This window comes from Musca autumnalis, unplaced genomic scaffold, assembly GCF_047663935.1.
Source record: "Musca autumnalis isolate F117 unplaced genomic scaffold, ASM4766393v1 scaffold_1, whole genome shotgun sequence".
NCBI classification, from domain to species: domain Eukaryota; kingdom Metazoa; phylum Arthropoda; class Insecta; order Diptera; family Muscidae; genus Musca; species Musca autumnalis.
Genome location: NW_027411644.1, coordinates 222,571,848 through 222,599,440, shown reverse-complemented (window position 1 = coordinate 222,599,440; position 27,593 = coordinate 222,571,848). Strand labels below are relative to the sequence as shown.

The 27,593-nt window shown below is 36.3% G+C and overlaps 1 protein-coding gene across 9 annotated transcripts in view; it reads right to left on the bottom strand.

Moving 5' to 3' along the window:
• 5-HT7 (5-hydroxytryptamine receptor 7) overlaps positions 1-27,593 on the bottom strand; it is a 554,635-nt gene that overhangs the window by 36,865 nt on the left and 490,177 nt on the right. For 8 of the 9 annotated variants that reach the window (XM_073960261.1, XM_073960262.1, XM_073960264.1 and 5 more), the window contains one exon: positions 25,881-25,914. The gene's annotated coding sequence lies outside the window, so the exon portion shown is untranslated. The remainder of the gene's footprint in view (positions 1-25,880; positions 25,915-27,593) is intronic. The other variant, XM_073960268.1, reaches the window with a different exon arrangement.

The window sequence follows — 27,593 nt, the reverse complement described above, 5'->3', positions numbered from 1 at the left end:
CTACACATGGTGCCATAGGAATTTTAATAGCTCTAGGGCTGTTTTCTCAGGAAGTATGGACTTGCCCCCGAAAAAAGTTGTAAGTGGCAGTGCATACAATTTGTCACAAAAAAAGCGATTCGAATCTTAAACTGAACTTATCTGAAATTTTGGGAGGTACCCGAAGGAGTGGACCGATTGAGTCCATATTCATACCTCATCTATGTCTGGTAGAAATTTCACAACTTTCTAAGTACGGACCAAATTGGTTACTCTCTTAAGGAGTCATCGTGCAGAGGGAGGTACCCGTGTGAGGGAGGTACCCGAAGAAGTGGACAGATATTATCCATCTTTGAACTAATACTAAATATGGACAAAATTTAGACCATCGACAAATTTTAGACCAAATCGGTTGATCAGTTCGAGTGCTATAGTGCGCTCCAGCCTATACACATGGTGCCATAGGGATTTTTACACCCCTGAGACTTGTACGGTCGAAAGGTCGGCTCCTTCATTCAAGAGTTATCGTCCGGCCAAATTTTCCGAACATTTTCGAACTTTTGTGGGGGAGGCACCGGAATAAGTGGACCGATGTGGCCCATCTTCGAACTTAAACTAAGTTTGGACAAAATATTACTATATCCAAAATTTTGTTCGAATCGGTTCATACGTTCGAGAGTTATCGTGCGCACCATCCACCCAGACAGACAGACATACGGAGAAACGGACGGACGGACATTGCCAAATTGTCTGAAACAGATTTCGTTCAAACATACTTGGGGTCTAAAACAGTGTCGAACAGCTTGCGTGCATACTATCTTACTAACACACTGTCACAATTTGGCAATGTTATGAATGCATTCACTGGACTAAAACCATCATTTCGATGAGGTACATTTTGCTACCTTCTTTAGCATAAATGCTGAGGGTATAAAAACAAACTTAGTATACCCTCCATACTATGGTGGAGGCTATACAAAATATTTTAACAATCCAGAATAGAATTAGAATTAATATATTATTCCCCAACTTTCAATATTATTGTAATTATTTCTAAGGGTCCTATTCAAAATATATATTTATAAATTTTTCATATAAATACAGTGCATAACACTCGACCACGGTCCCTAATGAGAAAAGAATCGAATTCTTAAATGCCTGGTTTTACACAACTTTCATTATTACAAAATGTTGATTATTGCCACCGTGGTGCACGCCCGCCTTGCACGCAGAAGGTCGGGGGTTCGATTCCCCGACCAGGCAACATCAAACATTTTTCAACGGTGGCAAATTTCCCCTCAGTAATGTTGGCGACATTTCCTGAGTATTTCAGCCTTGAAAAACTTCTCCACAAGTGGTTTCTTAAGACACGCCGTTCGGACTCGGCGATTAACAGTAGGTCCCATATCATTGAGCTAAATATGAATCGGGGTGCACTCATTGATATGAGAGAAGTCTCCCTCGTCCGGTATGGGATGTTGTGGAACAATGTTTTTTTGAATATTATTACTCTAGTTATTAGCAGGTATGGCTAGACGTGTTTGAATTAAACTGTGCAACATTTTTAAGGTGATCTTGTGCAAACAATTCAAACTGATGATTTTTTGAAAGTACAGACCCAAACGACAAGAAACCCTAGTTGGGTTTTGTTGTGTCAGATCCAGCTCGGATTTTATGGCCCCATCTAAACATGGCTAAATATTGAGTTTTTAAAAAAATTCGTGGCTATATCTCTGAAACCAATGCGAATCTTCTTCTGACCTCTGAAGCAAATTTGTAGATAAGGACAAGTATAAAATATTTAGAGAAATAATGAACTCGTAAAACTACATTTATTGCCTCAAATTTCAAAATATATGCAAAAATACCACAATTTTTATACATTTCGCTCCGTATCTCCAAAACCGTCAATTTTTTCTGAGTATTTTCTTTTGGAAAAATATTCCCTGGAATGTAATACACAACTCTTCAGAACATGCCATTTTTGTAAAATGCCTCTATTCCGTTGTTTTCAGTACATTTTACAACGACGATTTTATAAAAATGTCAAAAATGTAGTGAAATCCGAAATACGAGAATAAACTGTTGGTGTGAAAATACCGCTTAAACAACATGAAGTAAGCATTTAAGAGTTTCAGAATGTTCTAAAGAATTGTTGAGAAGTTTGTTTGGAAAATTTTTGCAAAAGGTTACTTTGTTCAACTCCCAATAGTTTAGCCGATACTGACCAGAATTTCAGAAATTATGTAAAATTTTCTATATTTTATAGATTTTGATGCCCTAGATGGAGTTTTTCTTATGTGGTTTCTTCAAAAGATAAGTTCTACTAGTTTAGGGCTACAATATTGCTAAAGACAGCAAGGCCAAATTCCTATTCGTTTCTGAGATAAAGGCCTGATAAATGCAAAAAAGTGTAGATTTAGCCCGGTTTAGATGAGGCCATAAAATCCGAACTGGATCTGACAGGACAAAACCCAACTAGGGTTTTTGTAGTCTAAATATGTACTTTCAAAAAATCCATACTAGAAGTTGTTTGCATTTTCAGTGTTGCACAGTGTTATTAAGTAAATATTTTCTAACTTCCAATGAACAACAGAAAAAATCCACCAAATTTTTTCCAAATAACATTATATGATTATCCCAAAAATTAATCGTCTAGCTATAAAAAGCAAACAACAAACTCAAGCCACAAAATAAGTAAAGAAAAAAGTACGAAATCAGCACAAAGTAATTAAGCTGTATTAATTATCATCTTCCTTTGGGCAACAGGTCGTTACCGAAGAACCGAAAACTCACCGTTGAAGGTCAATGTTATGACACCATGCCTGCCATGAACCGCAAACTGAATTGAATTTAATGTTCAGTAAAAACAAAATCCATCAGTATTTACCTTCATTACGGGCTAAGAAAAATCTCAGAATTACATATAAAAATGTTAATGATGCCGTCCGCCGACCGCACATCCCCTTGGCACGTTAAGTTAATAACAATATTTGATTTAGGTAGATATTAAAGACTTAGCACCCCACCATGAAGAAATGCAATTGTCTTGGAAGGTGTATTAAAATATTTATTAAACAACATCTACTTGTTGGTTTTTTTCCTCCCTCGCCCTCTTCACCATTCCCTTTTGTGTACTCATCCAATTATTAAATTTGAAATTTACATTTTGTTTTTTTTTTGCATCCCCAAAGCCCTACAAAATCAAACATAATCCCTTAAGACTTTCAGACAATATTTAATATTGTAATTATTATTTGTTTTTATTTATGGGACAGGGCGTAAATTGAAAATCTATTTAAACGAAATTTTTATTGTGGTGTTATAAAAACAGTAGCAAATTTGAGGTAGTTGCTGAAAGAATAGGGTTCATAAGAGTTGATTGATAACACACAACGGGCTTGACTAACTTAAACATGATAAAGTTTAGGATTTGAGTGGAAAGCCTGAGAATAAGTATTGGGTCGTCTTCAATTTATCAGTCTTCCGAACTGGAAGACAAGCAAAAAGTCGATTTTTGACTGCAAAAAGTCGATTAATCGATTAACCGAAATTCGACTTACCTATTCCTAGTTGCAAAAGAAAACTCGGAAATCGACGAATAGTCGATAATAATCGATTTTCTGTGGTTATGAAAAAGTCGAAAGTCGAGTTTTAGTACAATTGAAATAATCGTCAGACCGAAAAATCGCCTTTTTAGTTTTAGACCAAAATCTATAATTCGAAAAATCGAATATTACTTTTCGTTGCCTATCCCTATTTGACCGTACGCTCACAGCACCGGTTGCTTCCTTCATTGCTGATTGGAAATTCATTCTTTTCTAGTCGGTCTTCAAAGACACAGATATCGAACGACTACTGATCAGATTCGTGCTCATGGACGAAATAAATGAACCTATTTTACTCAACCTATTCCGTGTTTTAGGTATCAGATTAAACACATAGGGAGCTAGAATGTTTGGGATCTGCTTAAACTTTACAAAAGGGATCTTGGTGCTCTCAGCGAAGTGACGGAAACGAAACTTCATATTGCCTCTGCAGCCGCTTGTTTCCCAAGTTTCAGTTTTACCATTGGTGAAAATCCTCGATTAAGTCGACCAATGGAGTCCATCTTCCATGACAAGGTGTTTGTCTTCAAAGCTTATGCTCCACTTCTCCAGATAGAGCGTGCTCACCAAGAACTCCTTCACCCGAGCAGCTTTCTTGTAGACAGCTTTGTGAATTCTTTACTGACATGGAATTCTTTACTGGTGGCCGTTGCTGCTTTGTGGGACGAAATCCTTAAGCCTATAACAAAGTGTCTTGCCATGTCTTTTGGGCTATGCTGTAACGTGGTTTTGTCGTCGTTTGGGGTAAGTTCTGTCGGGTCCAGGATCTCCACAGAATGAAAAAATAGTATTCTCCCATTCTTGGGGGCTAATTCGGGTTCTCTATTGATTAAATATTAGTTTGCAACCTTCTTGTGTTTGGGGTTTGGCAGCTAGGGAGTTCGCGGTGACACTGACTCTAGACGATTCGATGGTAGCTCTGACGACTCGGGAAGCATAACCGATATGTAAATAATCGGGAACTTAATGATGGTGTGTATGTAATGACGAAACTGGTGTATTAATGACGGTTCATAGATAATCCTGATGTTTTGCTGGCGATCGTTAGTTCGACGTTCGTGGGTAGATAACACTATGCAACACTGAAAATGCAAAAAGCTTGTAGTATGCATTGTTTGAAAGTACATATTGACACTACAAAAACCCTAGGAGGGTTTTGTCTTGTCAGATCCAGTTCGGATTTTAAATATTTTATTCTTGCTATTATCTACAAATTTTCTTCAGAGGTCAGACGAAGATTCAGATAGGTTTCAGAGATATATCAATAAATTTCTTAAAAAATGCAATATTTAACCATGTTTAAATGGGGCCATAAATTCCAAGCTCCATCTGACACAACGAAATCCTACTAGGGTTTTTTGTGGTTTGGGTCTGTACTTTCAAAAACTCCTAAGCTCAAAATGTTTGCACAAGGTTACCTTAAAACAAGTAAGCAAAGGTTATAGTCGGACGGGGCCGACGGTGATACTCTACACCACTGTCCCTGGGAATTAGCTTTCAGCAAATCAAAATTCCTTTTTGGAACAAATAAACTTATTGTAAGAAATTTTTTTTTGGATTTTGCCACCTTGTCACATAAGCTTGGGATCTACAGTTTATAGCCGAGTCCGAAGGGCGTATCCTAAGACACCACATTTAGAGAAGTTTTATATGGCTGAAATACTCAGAAAATGTCGCCAACATTACTGAGGTGTATTTTGCAACCGTTGAAAGTTTGATGGTACCTCGCCGAGGAATCGAACAGACGATGTTTGTGGAACAATTACGTTTATCATTATACATTTCTAATAAAAGTTCCAAAATTGGAAAATTGACATTGGTAGCCTTTTCTGATGCATCTATAAATTTTCTTTGAATATCAGGTTCCTTTTTGAAATACACCTAATATAAATAAATATATAAGCAGCTGCAAATATACCCAAACGGACATTGCTCCAATTTTATGCATCAAATGTAAATGCTATATACAAATGTTCAAAGGGAACAAGTGCACTTGTACCATACATATTGTTTGAAAATGCACGCGATTTTGTGTATTTCGTAAATAGTTTATTGTGGATATATACTGTGATATCAAAAATATGTTTTAACCGGTAAAAAACAACTAAAAATGTGTAGAAATTCAAACAATTTGCATTCAAACAAATTTATGGCTAGGGTTCCACGTAATTTGCAATAATGCTGGGAATTTATCTATCATAGTAGACAAATTATAGCTTGGGAAGAAAATGTTGTATTCTACATAAAACCTATTATATATTAGGCAGTAGACCCGTTAGTTACCCAGGATACACATTATTCCAATTTGCATCAGGGGAAAGGTCAGTAGTTAATTTTCCATATGTAGGCTACTTTGCTGGTACATGGAAGTAAAATATGGACCAAATTTTAAATTTTTTATGCAAAAGTAATGGTTCATTTAACACACTAGATAATATGAGATCATCACAGTGTTGCCGAATTTGACGATTCATCGTCATTTTGGCCCAAAATTGAAAAATGACGATTTGACGATTTTATGGTCCAAAATGATTTTTCACTTAAGCCAGAAATGCATGAAATAAAAGACGATAACTACATTTCGACCAAAATTTCACGAAAGATTGTAAGAAAAACAATGTTCCAAACTCGACTTTTGAGCTTTTTTAATGTTTTATAGCAATTTCCAGACGGATTTGCTATATTTTGGCACATATCTGGAATACAGGTATTTTCATACTTTTTGCCCCACATTCAAATTACATCAGCTGAAAATTTTCGTTAAGTTTTGTTAATGGATGAAAATCTTCCTTAAAAAGTTTTCGAGATAAAATATTAATTATATCTATTTTGTGGTAAAAAATATGAGTCCAGCTTTATTAACTTCCTACTAATGACCTCTTTAAGCTGTCAGCCAGCTTTACATGCCAATTTTTATCGATGTATGTCAAAATGTACGTGTACCGACAAACATGGACGGTCACACTGTCAAGCAAGCGATATTTGTGCTAAGCTGTCATTCAAAATGATAATATGTACCATGCTGTATTATTGCAAACTCGTTAACCATAGGAGACTATCTTCTTCTGGAAGCTGTTTTTATACCCTCAGCATTTATGCTAGCGAGGGTATATACACTTTCATACGGGCAAAATGTGCCTCATGGAAATAATGGTTTTAGACCCCAAGTATGTTTGGACGAAATGTGTTTCAGACAATTTGGAGTCGATTTAGCAATGTCCGTCCGTCTGTCTGTCTGGCTGGTGCGCACGATAACTCTCGAACGGATGAACCGATTTGGTTCAAAATTTGGATTTCGCAATATTTTGTCTAAACTTTGTTTAAGTTCGAAGACGGGTTATATCGGTCCACACCTTCCGGTACCTCCCCCACAAAAGTTCAAAAATGTTCGGAAAATTTGTGATACGCTAACCCTTAAGGGAGTAACCGATTTGGTCCATACTTTACACATCGTGTACTTTCTACAAAACTTAGATGAGGTTCCAATATGGACTCAATCGGTCCAAGCCTTCGGGTACCTCCCACACAAAATTTCGGAAAAGTTCAGTTTATGACCTGCTCTCCAATCGTTTTGATTTTTATTGTAACAACTTGTATTCACGGCACCCCATACGACGGTACAAGTTAAATCAGGGGCAAAACCATACTTCCTGAGAAAATAGCCTGAGAGGTTCAATAAACTCCTACGACACCGTGTGTAGTGGTTGGAGCGCAAGATAACTCTCGAACGGATCTGCCGATTCGATCCAATATTTGGCCTTCATCGTATTTTGTCTAAACTTAGTTTAGATTCGAAGATAAGCCATATGGATTCACTCCTTCATATCGGTTCACTTCTAATCCACATTTTTGTCAGCAAGTTTAAATGTCCAAAAAGATCCACAAAATTCTGAAAAGACCCTAAATACATTCGATCTGTCCGTAGATGAAAGTTCCAATTCATATAGGCTGAGGGTATATCTCTGTCGGCAAAGCCGACTGATACTTTTTTACTTGTTATAGTGGTATTTAAGTTATATTGGGTTAGATTTATTGCTGTGGATTGTATATCTTATGTTGCCAGTCTCATTCACAAAAATATCAGCGAAAAATCGCATTAACCCACTTAGCGCCGAGAATTTTTTTTGCGAGAAAACTTAAAATTGTTTATGAAAATTATATTTTTGAGACTTTCTAAGCATTTTTTAAAAAATAACTTTTTTTCTAAAACGTATAGTTTTCCTGCAATCGGGCCTTCTTTTAAAAGTGCCAAAAACTTTGGAGGGCAATATTGGCGTATCCATACATGGGAATCCGTTGGTTTTTGATTGAGAAAATACTCTTACTATATTCCTAACAAATCCCTGACTTTGTATGATTCTAACATTTATGAACAAATTTTTATCGCATATTTAAATTTTTCATCAAAAGTCGAAAATTACAAAAAAGTCGATTTTTTTGATTAGCTTGGGTTTTAGGCCAATTGCGTGGAAATGCGTAGGTCAATTGAAGCGTTATAAGCGTGAAATGACAGATAACAGACAATACTATAATAAAATGCAAAAAACCCCACAAAAATATTCGAAAAAGCCACAGTTTTACGTCAATTTTTGCAACCATTTTTTGTGGCGTTTAAACGACCAGGGGCTTTATCTGGGTTAAACGGTAACCAAACCGAGTTTTGGACCATGTTGACGATTTTTTTGACGATTTCCGATCAAAAACTGTCGGCAACGCTGGATCATCATCCAAAATTGTAGAATTGTTCTTCGACCTAAACTCTGACATCGTGCAAAATCTCGTGACTATTACACTACAAACAAATAACTGGATATATTAGGCTGTTACTCTGTAATTTGAGCACGTAAATCAACATAATTGGTATCAATGAAAAGGTTAAGAAATGACCTTCCTAATTTTATTTACGTGGGCGGAGTGTATCTTCCAGGAATACATATATAAGCTGTATATTAAAACTTTTCACAATTTTCACACAAAAGTTGTGGTCCATTTAACCCGCTAAATATTTTCTGATCACTATCTCAAATTGCAAGCCTCTTCTTTGTCATATACTCTTAGTTGAAATTTTAAGACGGTCAGACCATTTTTGCGACCTACAGAGCAGCTACAAAGTCGGATAAAAAATTATGTATTTGGTCCATTTCACTCGCTAAATATTTCACGATCATCACCAATAACAATAGGTGTCTATTCTGGTCTGAACCCTACCTCCATGCAAAATTTCGTGACGATCGGTCCATAATTGCGGCATGGAATTTGATTACAATTTGTAATGGACAGACGGACGGACGGAAGGACAGACGAACACATATCTCAAAATCGCTTTATATCGTCGAGATATGAAGATTGGAATACCACATTGGGGGTCTACGACCGGTGTTACATGAATTTTTCCCAAAACAAACTTATAATAATACCCTTTCCACATAGTTGTGTAGGGTACAAATATTGCATAGTGTAATCGAGAAATCGGTACATTCGGTGTTTGGGGGTAAATAATCGAACAAGATGCGCTTGATATTCGGGTGTAGATGATCGGTAACACTATATATTCAGTATTCGGTTGTATATGATTGGGAGCACGATGGATTCGGTGTTCGGCCGTAGATGATTGGGAACACGATATATTCGGTGTTCGCCTGAAGATGATCGGGAAGGGGATGTCTAGTGGAACACCTAACCTGATAGCCCTGTTAATGTATCAGTCACCACTACTTTATAGATACTAGCTCTCAAAAAGAATTATCTACGCTAGGATACTGTGTAATAAGTAGCCAGTAATAAGCTTCCCATCAACAACATCAATCATTTATTCTTATGCGAATATCTCTGCTGTTAATAGGGATATTCCAAAAGGAATGCCTGTCAATGGAAAAAGAAAATATCACCTTTATAATAATGAAAGTTAGCTTGGAGTACATTTCGACGTTCAGTAATATGCAAAAATATCCGCTTCTAGTAGGGATATTCCAAAATCAAAGTCTGCCAATAGAAGAAGAAACGATCACCTTTATAAAGGCAACATTTTTGTAGTCACGCTACGGATCGAAATTTTGGTCGGATCGTCACGACATTTTGAGGGCTGATGGCGGTCCCAGAGGAAGAAGGCTATTGATTTTGGTGATGGTCAGATAATATATATGCTTCGGAATGTTCAACTATGAAAATATCCCCGGCAGGGTTATTCCAAAAGCAAAGACTGTCAATGGAAGTAGTTTTCTACTTTTTACTTTTAAAAATATGCAATGTAGGTTGGTGTAACATTTTTTACTTGAATTGCATTTCAACAAACGAACAATAATGATATTCTGATATTTTTATTGTTCTAAATTGTTTTACCAAAGTGGTCAAATACTTGAGATATAGCTAAAGACGCCAGATATCCCTATTTTTCATTTGTGGACTTTTATTTCCAATGCGGATATCTGTGTGTAAAATATAAGATTTATTAAAAACTGTACTAAACTATCGCAATTTCAATATTTTGAAGTATTTTTAATGATAAATACCTCTGCTTCTCTTCTTTTTCTCTTCTGCCCAGCTTTGAATCAGTTCCAACTACATTGTCGAGAGAAGTCACATATAAAATTATGAATTATTTATTTTTATGAATTATGTTTACCAGTGATAAGCTTATGCACAGGGGTAGTGGTGTAGGGTATCACATAGTCGGCCCCGTCCCGAATATGGCCTTTGCTCACTTGTAAGTTAATACAATTGTTTTGACCACTGAGAACCCCATAACCAAATTACAGCCAATGTTGGCCGAAATCGTAGATAAAAACTTTAAAATGCCTGAAATTTAGTGGTACAATATTTGGTGGGGAAGTGTCTTTACCATTAGGAACTCCAAATGCTAAGTTACAGCCAATTCGGGGTAAGAATGAAAATACAATCCTCAAAATACCTGAAATCGAGTGGAGCCATTATATGGAGGCTATAGGAAAAAATGGACCCATATTGGTTTTGGCTTCATATTTATGTATTTGTTATCCAAATCTGTAAAGTGTGCAAAGTTTTAGATCGATTGGTCAACAGCAACTGTTTAAAAAATGAGTTACGAGTACTTGATATGAACTTAACAGATATGAAACAAAGCAAGTTAAATAAAACACTGTAAAAATCTAGATGAATAGTAATCTGAATGAATTCCAAATGTTCTATCAAAAAGTAAAACATCAGACTGAGGGCTATGTATATCAGGGCTGAGCAAAATGGAGAGAGATCGAAATTTAAGGGAGAATAAATATTTAATTTTTCTTACTTATCTCAAAATTTTTTAAACATTAATGCTGTCTAAAACAGTCCACAATGCAAATTATTAAAAAATATAAATAAAAAATTTCATAAATGTTTAATTATTTATGGTTCACAAAAATTAAGAGTACGTTTTCACAATTTGCCTGTGTGCTAGCACACATGGGAGCTCAGCCCTGATGTATGTATGTATATCAATATGCATACTTTTTAATTAAATAAACTCTGTATTTGATAGTACTACCTGCTCTTTCCATGTTTTAGAAATCTATTTTAATATTTATTTAATAATTTGTATTTTATTTCAGTTGGCGTTTATAACAAATATTTTAAAGTGATCACCTATTCGTAAGTACATTTATACAGTATACATATTTTCTGCATAAAATATTCAACATTTTAATGTTATAATTTTCAACGTAAATATGTTAATTGACAATCCAATTTAATTAGTAATTACATTTATGATAGATAAACCGCACACCTGTTTCGCGTTGGTGGGTCATATAGTGACAAACAGCGTCAGATGTAATTTGCCAACAGTGAAAATCTACACAATATATAAAAAAATCTCTGTAATTTCTCGGTGTTCTATAATTAAAACATAACAAAATTGTAAAACAACAAACACATAGCTAAAGAAATCATTTTTATTTCACATTTTCCATTATTATTTAAATTCAATTTTGACATACGCCCCCATAAGTCGATATTGATGCAACAAAATACGTTTATATTTAATAAACAGTTGAACAAGCAACTAAACACGTACCACATATCCACCTATGCCACAAATGTCATTTTGCCATTAAAATATGGTAAATTATTTTGAATGTTTGTCGTTACGGTTGGTGGTCGTCAATACCACAGAAATAGTATTTAGATATAGGCAATTTCGGGCCTGTCGTACGTGAGCCAATTCAATTGCAATTATGTCAAACACTTTGTAGCCGTGTTCTGTTTTGGGTGTTGTTTTTTTTCATTTTTGGTGTTTTTCGCCAGCAAAAATTATTTTAATTATTTTCCCAATGATTGGTTGACTCTTCAATGCGGTTAGCCTAAACATTAATGATATTTTTTTTCGCTTTATTGCAATAAAATTGTAAATTTGATTTTAAATTTTGTACACATTTTAATCGAAATACATCGTGCTAATTACATGTATTCGTGGCTTCGGTTTGAAAGTTAAAGCAGGAGAAAACAAGTAAGCAAGAAAACAAGAGATATAACCTCAGCCTAAGTGAATTAAAACTTTCATCTAAGAATGTATTCAGAGTCTTTTCAGAATTTTGTGGTCCTTTTTGGACATTTGAACATGTCGACAAAAATGTGGATTAGAATTGAAATTTAAAAGTGTTGTGGAACAGGTACTTAAAGGAATGGACCGACATAGTCCATTATGGAGGTGAATCTTATTTTGAGAGACATAACTTTTTGATATATATTGGGCTCACTAGTCATTTCAGTGGGTCATTCTATAACTTTTGGACCAGTATGTCATGAAGCATGGATTTGTACACGGAAAACATAATATGGCTGTAAAAAGGACCACAACAAACAGCATCGGTATACATATCCAAAGAATCTTCGAACATACCCTAAACTGCCCTTAGATACAAATGTTAAACTTTTGTGGGGGAGGGAAACCTAAGGAGAGGACCGATATGGGTAATTTTAGAAGTTATACTAAATTTGGACAAAATATTAAGAGATCCAAAGTATGGACCAAATTGGTTGCCCAGTTTAAGAGATATCGTTTATACCATTTTAGTGAAATTTTTTAAATACTGGAGGGAAGTACCGGAAGGTGTCGACCGCTATCGCCCATCTTCGAACCGAAACTAATTTTGGACAAAATATGACTTATCCGAAATGAGTCCATATTCAAATCTGATGTACATCTGGTAGATATATTAGGATGTGTAAAATGTGGACTAAATCGGCCACTCCCTTGAAGTGTTATCGTGCGCACAACTTTTCCGAACATGTTTGATCATTTGTGGGGGAGGTACTTGAAGGAGTGGACCGATATGGATTATCTTCGAACTTAAACTAAGTTTGGAATATATATTACAAAGCCCAAATTTCTGACGGAATCGACAGATCCGTCCGAGAGTTATCTTGCGCTCCAACCACTACAAACGGTGTCATAGGGGTTTTTTTTCCAACTTTCAGGCAATTTTCTCAGGAAGTATGGTATTCCTCCAGATGAAACTTGTACCGTCGTTTAGGGGACGGTGAATGCAAGTGGCTACAACAAAAATCAAAGCGATTCGGGAGCAGGTCCTAAACCGGACTTTTACGAAATTTTGTGTGGGAGGTACCCGAAGGAGTGGACGGATTTCGTCCATATTGGAACCTCATCTATGTCTGGTAGAAATTTTACAATATGCAAAGTATAGACCATCGGTCCTCCTTTCGGTTACTCCTTTCAAGAGTTATCGTGTGCACAAATTTTCCGAACATTTCTGAACTTTTGTGAGGGAGGTACAGGAAAGAGTGGACGGATACAACCCATCTTCGAACCTAATTTAAGTTTAGACAAATTTTGGACCGAATCGGTTGATCCGTTCTAGAGTTATCGTTAGAGACAGTCGGGTGACATAGGGGATGGAAGATGCCAAAGAACGATCCTGACCGGCTTTAACATGGCAAAGCCCACGATTTATTTTTGTCTCTCTTTCATCTCAAGTGGACACTGGCCACCCCGTGGTGTCACCTGGGGGGCTGCCTTTATTAACCGTTAAAGGTAGTGAGCTAACATGTGCTCATAGGAACGTTAAAAACTTGGGTTTGGGCATCGGGTTAGTAACCCTCCCCTAGAAAAAGCAGCCTACTACTACTACTCTAAACTTGATGAACCCCGCAAACGTTTTAAAGACCATGATCTGCGAATCTGCACCTGAAATGTTCGCACTCTTTATAGAGAAGGTGCAGTCTTCGCATTGGCAGACGTACTTGAAAAGTACAAGGCCGACATTACTGCCATACAGGAAATACGATGGATTGGGAAAGGCATCACAACAACACCTAAAGGTGATGCACTGTATTATAGCTGTCATGACACAAAACATGAGTTTGTTTGCGGATTTGTAGTTGGTCGGATGTTAAAACATCTGGTCTTCAGCTTCACCCTAGAGAATGAAAACTTGCTGCAATTCGATTAAAAACAAAATTCTTCAACATCAGCTTTATTTGCGCTCATGCTCCCACTGAAGACAAGGACGAACAGACCAAAAATGTATTTTACGAGCGGTTAGAAGAAACTTGTGACCGTTGCCCTGCCCATGACATTAAAATTATTCTAGGCGATTTTAATGCTAAAATTGGAAAGGAGAATATCTTTGGCCCAACAGTCGGAAAATTCAGTCTCCACACAGTGAAACATCTGGCAATTGTATGAGGCTGATAGACTTTGCAGCTGCAAGAAACATGGTGGTTAGCAGTACCAGATTTTATGATTCATAAGGGCACCTGGCTGTCTCCAGATCAAATACCAAGTAATCAAATTGATCATGTTGTGATTGATGGAAGACATTCATCGAGCGTGTTGGATGTACGATCGTTCCGAGGAGCAAACATAGATTCGGACCACTACCTTGTTGCAGCAAAGTTACATACCCGTCTAAACGTTGCAAATAAAGCACGACCAGATACAACGCAGAAGTTGGACATTGGTAAGCTGCAAACACAACAGATAGCCACAGCATATTCCACTCAATTAGCCCACTTGCTTAATGAAAGCTCTCCTCGTCCCGATAACATATCAGGACAATGTCAAAACATTGCCACTCCATGCAAACAGCTGCAAAATCAGTACTTGGATACCAGAGACCTCCACCAAGGAATCCATGGTATGACCAGGAGTGTCGTGCTGCTACCGAAGAAAAAATGCGACATATAGGGCTACTTTACAATCAGTAGCAACGCTAGGCGCACGAGAGAGGTATCGGGAGAAAAGAAGAGAGGAGAAACGTCTTTTCCGCAGGAAAAAGAGAGAGATGGTAAAGCGGGAGTGTGAACAAATCGACAGAATGAAATCCGAAAATTCTACCAAAGAGTGAAACATCAAACTGATGGCTTTGGAACTGGAACATCCTCCTGTAGAGACCAGCAAGGTAATCTGGTAACTGATACATATAGAGCGCTAAGGATAGGCAAAGAGCATTTTTCCAAACTGTTGGTATCCAATAGTAGCGAAATCGACGAAGATACCACAGATACAATCCCAGAAGATGGTATTGAATGTATACCACCCGGCCAAGATGAGGTAAAGACAGTAATAAACCGGCAGAAGAATAATAAGACAGTAGGAGCTGATGGCATACCGGCCGAGCTGTTTAAAACCGGAGGCGACACCCTGATAAGGTGTATGCATCAGCTAGTTAGCTCTATCTGGCAGATAGAACGCGATTGGAACCTGAACATCCTGTGTCCCGTCCATAAGAAAGGAGATAAGACTTTATGCTCCAACTATAGGGGCATAAGTCTTCTCCCTATCGCCTACAAGATAGTGTCAGGTATAATGTACGAACGACTGAAGCCTATGGTCAACGAAATAATAGGGCCATACCAATACGGCTTTAGACGTGGCAAGTCCACCATTGACCAGGTATTTACCCTGCGGCAGATCCTGGAGAAGATCCAAGAGATGCAGATCGACACCTACCACCTTTTTTCGATTATAAAGCAGCCTTCGACAGCCCCCTACGTTCAAAGGTATTCCAAGCCATGACTGAATTTGGTATCCCTGCAAAGCTCATCCGACTTTGTAGAATGATATCAACTGATACTCGATCGTCAGTTGAAATAGAAAGAACCTCTCCGAAGAGTTTGGTACCAAAAGAGGTTTCAGACAAGGTGATGGCATCTCGTGTGATCTTTTCAACATTCTGCTGGAAAAGGTTATTCGAGATGCGAAGGTGAAAAGAAGTGACACAATATATACAAACAGCCATATGTTACTTGCTTATGCCGATGACATTGACATCATAGGTCGATCGGTAAAGGAAGTAACTGATACCTTTGAAAAAGTCGAAAGGGAATCTGCTAAAGTGGGTCTGGCGTTAAAGGGCGAGAAGACAATGTTAATAGTGTCGTCGCGCGATGCGTTCATAGTGATCGGGCCAACTGTTGACGTTGGTTCCTATAATTTTGAGGTAGTAAAGGACTTCGTCTACTAGAGTTGTGCCAAAGGAACTATTTGGAACTATCTAGTTCCTTTCGCAGTTCCAATGGCCCACATTTTTTCTTTGAACAAACTGCGTATACTTACTATCACACGTTATATTTCATGATGTTACTCATACGTTTTGGAACTAGTACAAGGAACTAGGAACTAGATTGCCCAACTCTATCGTCTACCTCGACACCGCCGTAAACACAACCAGCAACATCAGTTGTGAAATACGAAGAAGAATAGTGTTGGCTAACAGATGCTACTTCAGGCTGAGTAAGTAGTTTAGGAATAAAGCCACATCTCGTCAAACAAAAACAACACTTTACAACTTGCGCAAGCAGACACGGCAGTGCTTGGTGTGTTTGAGAAAAAAAATTCTTCGAAAGATCTATGGACCAATCTGCGTTGACGGTGAATATCGACGTCGTATGAACCACGAGCTGTATCTGCTATACAACGACATCAGTTTAGATAAATGTATCGAGATGCAACGATTGCGTTGGCTAGGTCATATCATAAAAATGAGCGATGTTGAACCCGCTAAAAAGACGTATATATTCGGGCCGCATGGTGGTGCACGCAGAATTGGCAGGCCAAAGAATAGATGACGCAAACAAGTGGATGAAGAGATGACAAGGGGCGGTATTCCAGAAAGCGAAGCACTAAACAGAGAGATTTGGAGATCTTTTCTTAGTTCGGCTTATGGAACAAATGTTCTGTAATGGGCCAGCTAAGTAAGTAAGAGACAGATGGACGGACATAGCTAAATCAACTGCAAATTGTCTGAAACGGATTTCGTCCAAACATACTTGGAGTCTAAAACCATTATTTCGATAAGACACATTTTGCCCGCATGAAAGTGTATATACCCTCGTTAGCAGCCTAATTATCATGCTACACTCTTTGATGTAAGAAAAGTCGCCCCTTGTCCCTTGTGTACGTACGTGGAAAATACTTTTTAGTGACGTTGAAATGGTGTTGAGCCACGATGAAAATAAAACACCTACAAATGCTTTATATTATTTTTTACCCTAAGGTGCGAGGCATATTTATTTTCAATGTTTTCTATTCAAGATTTAAACCTTACTACCAAAAGAACACAGGGGGCGTATCATGTATGAATTATTTATACGAATGATGACACACATTACTCATACGTTCCAACCTGGTTCCCCCAGCTTTACAAAACACAAGTAATTGTCGAAAGTGAAATCATACATTCATATTCATTCCTCCGAATGTATGTATGTAATAATTTCGAGAGAATTTTTGTTTTATAACAAGTTGGAAATAAATCATCAACCTGTTCTACCTCTACTTAACTTTCACTTGCAGCATTTGAACATTCAATCTTTTGCCTGCTACTGGATATGAAATCAACATTCTGGAGATGAGATGGTTGTTTATTCAATGTTTACATTTATCTTTTAAATATGATTGTGTTTTCATGACAACAAATACGTGTACGTTTATCATGTGATATCTCAAATTTATATAGGGAAACTGCTTAAAAATGTACATGTGTGAGTAGTATAACAAATATGTCATCATGTGTTGCTAGTTGGTAGTGGACGTACTTCGTTTTTATGTATTTTTATTTTGGTTTCCTGTCTCCTTCGTTGATTTATGTGTACAAAATGTACACATTAAATATAAAAAACACAAACATACACATACTGACTCGTACATTCACATGCATTATTCATGTAACTGTTTAGGTGTGTGGATATATCCATCCACTTTATACATCTTTGTTTTTTATGTGAAAATGTTGAATATATGAATTAAAAAAAAATGATTGTATTGTCTGTCTTTTTTGCACTGGAGGAACCAGTAATGCACACGTTAACATTTTGACATTGTTGGAAGAGTACTCCGGACTTTCAGTACCCAGTCACTTTATATCACACACAAATGTTGAGATAAAATATTGCCTAGATAAGAATCAAATATTATTATATGTTGCGAATGAATTGCAAAAGGTAATCTTTACTTGTGTATGTATAAAATACATTGTATATGTTTGTATGTTGCCATATTTGCTATATTCTTGTTGATTTAAAATATGATTTATTATTTATGTGACAATTTTTTTGTGAAAGATACACAAGGAGCATCTAAACTGAATGAGTCTTAAATTAAGTAAATTTGTTTTAAATTTGAAGTTTACTTTTTTTTGAAAAAAAGTTATGAAGGACGTGCAAATAAGGATTGTTAGGTTTAAGGGGTCCCTTATAAATGTATGGGATATTAAATGTGGAGTTTCCAAAAGAAATGACGTGTGGAACCAAAACCACGTTTATTCCCTCAGTCGTATAGTTAAGGAAGGTATGAATAAAGGTGATCCCTTTTCGACTTTATTCTCAATAATTTTTTCTTGTGGCAGGAATGCAGTAACTTTTTTATGGCGCAACATAACCAATAAGAAAAAGTTCGCCCAGAAAGCATCTTAAAATTACATACGGAGCGCCCTAACTAACTTTAAATGAAAGGGGCTTACACCTGGGAAGTTTTTGCGAATTCCGAAACTACATTGTTCGTAGATGAGATAAATCAAAAAACAAAAAAGCATCTTGGTCAGTAAGCTCGTCTCTAACGAGAAATTAATTACAAAAAAAAAGTCATCGGAGTGATTTTTAAATAAATCATGGACAAAGTTCACATCTTAAGGGTTTTTTAGGTTTTCACGATTTTTCTTGGAAATCGCAAGTCTTATCATAATGGGACTAAAGATAATGCTGTAGCAGTGAAAATTCTCTACAAGATTAACCTTTATGACTTTTTCCTAGGTTTTACCATTTTTGAGATACAGGAGTTCAAATTGGGACAATGCATAGACTATATAGCCTCCTTATGAAACAATGTCATGCATGGTGCTTCTTAACTAACTTTAAATGAAAACTATTTACACCTGGAAACTTTTTTCGGATTCTGAAACAGCAATGTTCATAGATGAAAAAAATTAAAAAACAAGAAGAAATCGCCGGAGAGATTTTCAATTAAATCGTGGTCAACGTTCACATTTTTAGGGTTTTTTCAGGTTTTCAGGATTTTGCTATGAAGCGGTAAGTCCTTTTGGAATGGGACTAAAGAATATAAAAGAAAGAAAATAATGCAGAGGATTTTCACTGCTACAACATTATCTTTAGTCCCTTTTCTATAGAACTTATCTCTTCCAAGCAAAATCCTGAAAACCTAAAGTAAACCTAACAAGTAAGAACGGCGTTAAGTTCGGCCGGGCCGAACTTGTTATATCCTCCACCACGAGTGGTATTTAAGTAAAATGGAACAATTAGTTTCTTTTTATTTATGAAGAAGACTTAATACCAAATTTCAGCAATTTCTATAAGGATACCGTTCTATGGGGGCTATCTCAAAACGTCGACAAAATACCGACAAGTTTCTGGCGTAAAGTTTTTAGGCTCAATGAAGACTAAATAGCAAATTTCCGATATTTCAGTAAGATAATGTGGTTAATACCTAAAAAATACCGTAAATCAAGAGGTACGCTTCTATGGCAGATATAGGAAGACGTGAACCTTTACTAATAATTCTTTTCAGAAACATTTTATAACAACATTAAAGACAAATTTCATAAAGAAAGTTTTGTACTTCAAATGAGGACTAAATACCAAATTTGAGCAATTTTGGAGGAATATTAAAGCCACAACCTTCATAATACCGGAAATCGAAATGTATAATTTTTTTGGGGCTATATAAAGGCGTGGACCCATACGAACAAAATTCTGGGGGAAATTGTATACCTCCAACGAAGGCCTAGTACCAAATTTCAGCTATTTCGGTGTGATAATGAAGCTAAAACCTTCAAAATACCAAAAATCGGGTGGTAACGTTCTATGGGGGCTATATAAATGCGTGGACCTCTACCGAAAAATTTCTGGGGGAAAATTTTATACCCCCCAAAGGAGACTAAATACCAAATTTCAGTCACTTCGGATGAATATTGAGGCCACAACCTTCAATATACCGAATATCGGAAGGTTCCGTTCTATTGGGGCTATATGAAGGCGTAGACATATACCGTCAATTTTATCGGGGAAAGTTGAATACCCCCAATGAACACTAGATACCAAGCTTCAGCCATTTTAATGGATTATTGTGGTCATAACCTTCAAAATACCGAAAATCGGGAGGTACCGTTCAACGGGAGGTACCGTATGAAGGCGTAGACCCATACCAACAAAATTCTGGGGGAAAGTGTGGTACCCCCCACGAAGACTAAGTACCAAATTTCAGCCATTTCAGTGTGATAATGAAGATAAAACCTTCAAAATACCTTAAATCGGGTGGTACCGTTCTATGGGGGTTATATGAAAACGTGGACCGATATAGCCCATTTGTAATACCAAACATCCTAGGAGTAACAGAAACTTCTATACCAAATTACAAAGCTTCATCTTAAAACTTGCGAGCTCTATCTTGAGTTCAACAGACGGACGGACGGACGGACAGGACTTAGAAGCTTACCCTGATCAACAATATATATACTTTATAGGGTCTCCGATGAATATTTCGATGTGTTACAAACGGAATGACAAATTTAATATATTATGGTGGAGGCTATAAAAGTGTGAACTTTGACCGCGATTGTTTAAAAATCCCTCCAGTCAATTTTTCTTGTTTTTCGATTTTTCTCATATATGGTTTAATTGGTTTTCATTTAAAGTGGCATTGGCAGTGCATTGTCCCAATTTAAACGTCTATATCCCAAAAATGGTAAAACCTAGGAAAAAGTCGTAAAGGTTTATCTTGTAGAAAATGTTCACTGCTACAAAATTATTTTTAGTTCCATTACGATAGGACTTGTGGTTTCCAAGAAACTCGTGAAAACCTATATAAACCTTAAATTTGCGAACTTTGACCGTGATTTATTTGAAAATTCTTTGGAGATTTTTTTGATTTTTTTCATCTATGAGCATTGTAGTTTTAAAATCCGCAAAAACTTTTAGGTGTTTCTTAAGGCAAAGTCGGCTAAGCAATCAATATCCTTTTCGCTAAAAATTGTGTATTTAGGCGGTTTCCAGAATTGTGTGGCCAATTTTCGACGTCTGAACTTGTTGACAAAAATGAGAATTTGAATTAAAGTTCAAAATTGTCGAGGAGCAGATGCCTTAATGAATGGACCGACCTAGGATACTTTGGAAGTTGATCTTATTTTGTGAATCATTCCTTTCGATAGATATCGCACCCGCCAATTATTTCAGTTGTCACCGTATACTTCAGAGTTTTTCATCATTTTGTCAGGAATCATGGACTTGCCACGAACAACATAATATCACGGTAAACAGGAGCACTATCGTTATAAATTTCTAAAGGATCCTCGAAGAGACCTGAAACTGAAGTTAAACAAACATGTTGAAATGTTGAACTCCACCTAAGAAGTAGACCGATATGACCAGTTGTTGAACATAAACTAAATTTGGGCAAAATATTATGAGATCCAATGTTTGGACCAAATAGGTTGCTCTGTTAATGTTTGCTTTCCGTAAAATAAATAGTAAACATATATTTTTTAAATTTTTTAAGGGAGGAACCAAAAGGGTGGAAAGTTAAGCGCCATCTTCAAGCATTATCTAATTATTAAAAATATACGCATATTATTTCTGATATGCAAGTTTGAGCCGACGTATTATTCTGATCATGAGTTGCAGGTGGTTTTTGTACACCTATCTGGGCATTTTTTCAGGTAGCATGAACTTGCACTACAAAAACTTGTACCGTCGTAATAGAGTCCTTATTACAAATTATTGACAAAAATCAAAATTATTTGAGAAGAGGTCTTAAAATGCACTCTTCTGAAAATTTGTTTCGAAGGAGTAGACCGATATGGTCCATATTCGAACCTGATATATGTATGTCTGGTAGAAATATTAATAACACAGTGCAACAAAAAGGAGGCGAAAGTCTGGGGCACGGAAAATTCTTCTTGGGGAAGAAAGGACTTGGTTAGTATTTTAAGAACCGCGAAGGACAGATCCGCCGTGAGTCCAACTTCCGCGTTATGGCGTGATGAAGATTTTGCTAGAGACCCTGTAAGCCATAAGAAATTAGCGTTATATCTTTGTTCACTGTTGCTTTAGCTTCTTTTTGAGAAGACATGTCTTCAGTCGAATCTTATCGTATCAATGTCCTCTTCGTCCTTTATTTTAAGAGCCGCTATAAATGTACCACAAGATGACGTTTTTCAGCTTCGAAATGTTCTGAAAAAATGTCACTCAGAAAATTTTAGGTACGGCTCTTATTGACAACTAATCGGTTTTGTCGCGTTTTTATAGTAATTTTTGAAATTTACCCCTGTTTGTTCAGAAAAAAAACCTGTGTTTTTGTATGTTCTGTAACGAATATACAAAATAAAACACTGTAAAAACAAAATATTGTCTTTTTCTGAGCAAAAACAGGGTAAATGCACAAAACGACCACGAAAACGCGACAAAATCGATTAGTTGTCAATGAGATGTCTGATGCCTTACAGGGTCTCTAGCAAAAACTTCATCACGCCATAACGCGGAAGTTCGACTCACGGCGGGTCTGTCCTTTGGGATTCCTTATATACTCACCAAGGGCTTTCATCTCCAAAAGGAATTATCTCTGTTCATAGTGTAATTGTTCCACAAACATCCCATCCTTGGGTATTTCTTCCACCGCAAAAATTGATTTTTCTCCTTAGATCCAGAAAAATTGGCCAATCGCTCAAAAAGGCTGTTGTAGATTAGTGCAAAGAAATTGTGACTAAAACGGTCGCGGTACTTCAAAAGACGTTTATAAGATTGTCACAGACGACGAATCATGGATCTATGCTAAGGAGCCTGAAGCAAAACAGGAATCGACGGTTTAGGTCTTCGAAAATGAGCTAAATTAAACGAAAGTTGTTTATGTATGAAGCACTTCGAAGCAAATGGTCGCCTGTTTCTTGGCCAAAACTGAACGTGTGGCGACTAATCGACTTGAGAAATGTAGGATTGTTAATTCTGAGTGGTACACTAAAATTTGTTTGCCTGAAATCTCCTGAGTTTTTCGAAAAACGAACAACAGAAGACAATCATTCTGCATCATGACAATGCGATCTCTCACACATCGATTAAATCAGCGCCTGTTTGACCAGACTAAACGTGGAATTAATGAATCATCCGTACAGCCCTGGCTGGGGATCCAAACACGTCATTTGATTCCAACATATCGAGAAAAAAGGCGTGGTCAACGATTTTCGTCGGCAGAAGTTTGGGTAAAAGCATTCAAACCCAATATTTTGGATGTGTCTCAATCGGAGTGGAAAAAGTGATTGAACAGTTAGTTTAAGTGCATGAAAAAGTGTATAAATCATGCTGTGGACTACTTAGGAAAAAATAAAACTATTTTTTTTTGTTAATTTTCTCGTTTAGAGTTTAGCTTGATGATCTGAAATTATTTGCAAGTGAAAAAGGAAAGCCAAGGACTCGAACCCACATAGTCACCAGATTACGTTACCTGGTTTCATTGGTGGTAAAGCAAATCTTCGGACGTATCGACTATGTAATGGTTTCTCTGTCCTAGAACTTATCGTTTTTCAAATGCAAATGTGTTTTTGTACATTAACGCGAATACTTGGCCACAGAAATGTATTTTCTTCACGACAAACGCTTTTTGCGCTGACTTTGAAGTTATGAGTTTTGGCTTTGAACGCTAACACGCCATGACAACATTTTTTGATATGTTTTTATGTGGGTTCGAGTCCTTGGCTTTCCTTTTTCACTTGCAAATAATTTCAGATCATCAAGCTTAACTCTAAACGAGAAAATTAACAAAAATCATTAAAAATGATCTTCGTCCTAAAAAGGCAAAATTTCAAAAAATAAAACTATTTTTGTTTGTTAATATTCGCGTTTTCATTGTTAGACCAAGAGTTCATTTTCAAGTATAGCTTACTTGAAATTTGGCTCTGATCACCAACTCAATTTGCAAGCTTCATCTTTGTCATATAATCTTACCTTTTTATACCCTACACCACCCTGTGATAAGGGTATTATGCGTTAGTGCATTTGTATGCAACATGCCTAAGGAAAGGAGATAGACCCATACTTCCTTCTAGGGATATGCATAGAATCACTTTCTGAGTCGATTTATGCATGTCAGTCCGTCCGTCCCATCGCAACGTACAGGTCGCATTTATTGTTCGATTTGGCTGAAAATTGTGAAGATAATTTTTTTAGCCTAGTGAAGAACGCTATTGCTTTTGTTGAAAATCGGTTCAGATTTGGACATAGCTCCCATATATATTTTTGGCCGATTTGAGGTATTTGATGCACCAAACACGCTGTATCTGTCCAATTTTGATGAAATTTGGCCGAATTTTGGTATTTGGTGCACGAAACACGTTATATATGTCCGATATCAATGAAATATGGAATGTGTGACGATTTAAGGTATTTGATGCACCAAAGACGCGATGGAATGTGTGACGGTGTTTAGTCTAGAAATTTATGTGCCAGATTATATCGTAATCTGTTCACATTTAGATTTAGCTCCCATATATATTTTACCTATTCACAGTGGTGTAGGGTATCATATAGTCGGCCCCGCCGACTTTAATCCTTTCCTTACTGGTTTAAATTCGAGACGATCGAACAGTTAGTACGACCTACAGAGCAGCTATCTCCAACAAATAGGGTCTTCAAATTATGAACATTTTTCAAAGATCTGCAACGCTGACCCCTTATTAATGGTCTGCAGAACCAACACAAATTGGAAAAAAAGATGGATAAACTGAATCGCACAAAAATTTCCTAGGTTAGAAATACCATATAAAAGTTATTGCACTTCATTTATGACTTGTTGTTTTGTTGTAAAGCCTATTCCCTTATTTTTTTAATATTTCCGGTAAACAAATAAGGCTGGTAGGAAAACATTTATGGTTTTGTTGATATGTAAATTGTTAATTTTAATGATTGGCTCATAACATCATCATATCATTGTTCATATTCGTAGAATTTGTTTTATTGAAGCCAATATACAGAAAAAAAAAATATTTTCTTATATTCGAATGAAGTTGGTTTATCGAATGTCAGAAGAAATAGAAGAAAGAAAATTAAAAACAAAAAAATTGTCTTGTTTTTTTTTGCATGCATAGATTTTATATATTTCTACTTTAACGCATACATATGTATGTATGTATATAACCATTAGGAGTGAGTACACTGTATGGTATGTTTTGCTCCTGATATCACGTACTTGTCATGTCAACATGTCTCTGCTTCCATCTTCTACCCTAGCAAACCATGGAATTAAAAAATAAAATATACATAAAACGACACTTTTATGACATTCAGCCAGTGTGATGCTGTGGCATTTTCTGAAATGAATTTCAATTATAAATTTAATGTTCAACATAAATTTATAGTATGGGAAGGCAAAGATAGAGAGTGAACATAAAAAATCCGGAAATTTGGTCGTTTAGTTGAAAATGTATTCTTTTTCACGTGCATAATGCATGTGTGTGGGTTTTAGAAGGGCGAAAAAATATTGTTTGAATATTTAAGTTTATATTTATCGTTGAGAATATATATAAAATGATGTTGTAAAAATATGTATTTTTTATTGTCTTTTTTATAACGTAATATAAAAGTGGTTTCTTAATATTTTAATGACATATTTAGTTTTTCTTCGTTTTATGGGAAACTACAGTGGGTGGATAACAAGTAATTAATTTAGATGCAGACCCATCCCTTTGGTCAGCTAATGAAGTGTGCTTATTGAGGGCCCTAGAAATGTAGATATACGTATCACCTTAAAAGTGTTTTCGAAATTATTTTATTTTATTATTTTTAAAATACAAAATTTTTTAAGTATTTACACAAACTTACCCGTTTTATATAGACTATACAACTATCTGCTCATCTGTAAAAATAACAAAAAATAAAAAAAATATATAAAAAGATATTCAATTTAAATATTAAAAATTTTACTTATATTATAAATACGTTTTTAATAACACAAATCATTTATGGACCTTACGGTAATTACATATATTTTAAACGAATAAACATCAAAAGACACTAAAATTTATTTTTCATAAACCGTAAACGGCCACTCATCTTCATGTGATTGAACCGATGTACTATAGGTTAAACAGCCCGTTTTAGTGGCCAAAAGTCAGATATTGCACTTTGTACTTTCACTTCAAAGATAATAAATGTATATTTATTTTTTGTGTAAGGAATTATGCCTTTACATGACAATCTGGAAAATGTGATTTATCTAAGTATCTTTAAAAACTTGATAAATAAATATATTTACTTGTATACAAGTAAGAAAGTGTCAGTCGGCTTTGACGACAGAGATATACCCTCAGCCAATGTGAATGGAAACATTCATCTACGGATAGATCAAGTGTATTTAGGGTCTCTTGAGAATTTAGTGGCCCTTTTTGAACATTTGAACTTGCCGACAAAAATGTGGATTAGAAATTAACTGCACTAAGACACAAATGTTGAACTTTTGTGGGGAGGCACCCTTAGAGAGAACCAATATGGGCCATTTTAAAAGTTAAACTAAATTTTGACAAAATATTAGAGATCCAAAGTTTCCAGCAAATTGGTTGCCCCGTTCAAGATATATCGTCCTACCATGTTAGTGACATTTTTTAAATATTGATTGTGGAGAAGTACCGAAAGTTGTGGACCGGTATGGCCCCATCAAACTAATTTTGGACAAAATATGATGAAGGCCAAATTTTCGACCAAATCGGTTCGAGAGTTATCGTGCTCTCCGGCCGCCTGATATGGTGACATAGTGGTTTTCTACAGCTTCCAGCTAATTTCTCAAGAAATACAAACTTGCCCCTGAAAAAACTGGCGAATGAAAGTAGCTTCAACAAAAATCAAAGTCATTCGAGAGCAGGTCTTAAAGTGAAATTATCCGAAATTTTGTGTGAAGTAGACACATATAGTCCATATATTCGGATGTGCAAAGCATTGACTAAATCGGTTACTCCCTTCAAGAGTTATCGTGCGCACAAATTTTCCGGACATTTTCGAACTTTTGTGGGGGAGGTACCAGAAGGAGTGGACCGATATAGCCCATCTTCGAACTTAACTTAAGTTTGGACAAAATCTTACGAAAGCTACATTTTGGACTGAATCGGTTGATCCGTTCGAGAGTTATCGTGCGCTCCAGCCAAACAGACAGACAGACGGACATGGCTAAACCAATTCCAAATTTTCTGAAGCGGATTTCGTCCAAACACACTTGGGGTCTAAAACCATTATTTCGATGAGGCAGCATAAATGCTGAGGCTATAAAAATTAATATGAGTAATGAATTGATCAGAAAGTATTCAATATCTAGTTATCAAAAATGTGTTTGTATTTTGATTTGTATGTATAAATAGTCGTTAAATAAGTGTTGACCTTGTATTACCGCAGAAAATTAAAAATGTTAAGGTTATGTAAGCTCGTAAAGTCTCGACAAGGTGAGGTGATATTTTCAGAAATGTTTAACCTCTACCTCTCCTGTATCCGCCCCTCAAGACGGCATCGAGATCGTAACGTATGCGGATGATTGCACGATCCTGGCGT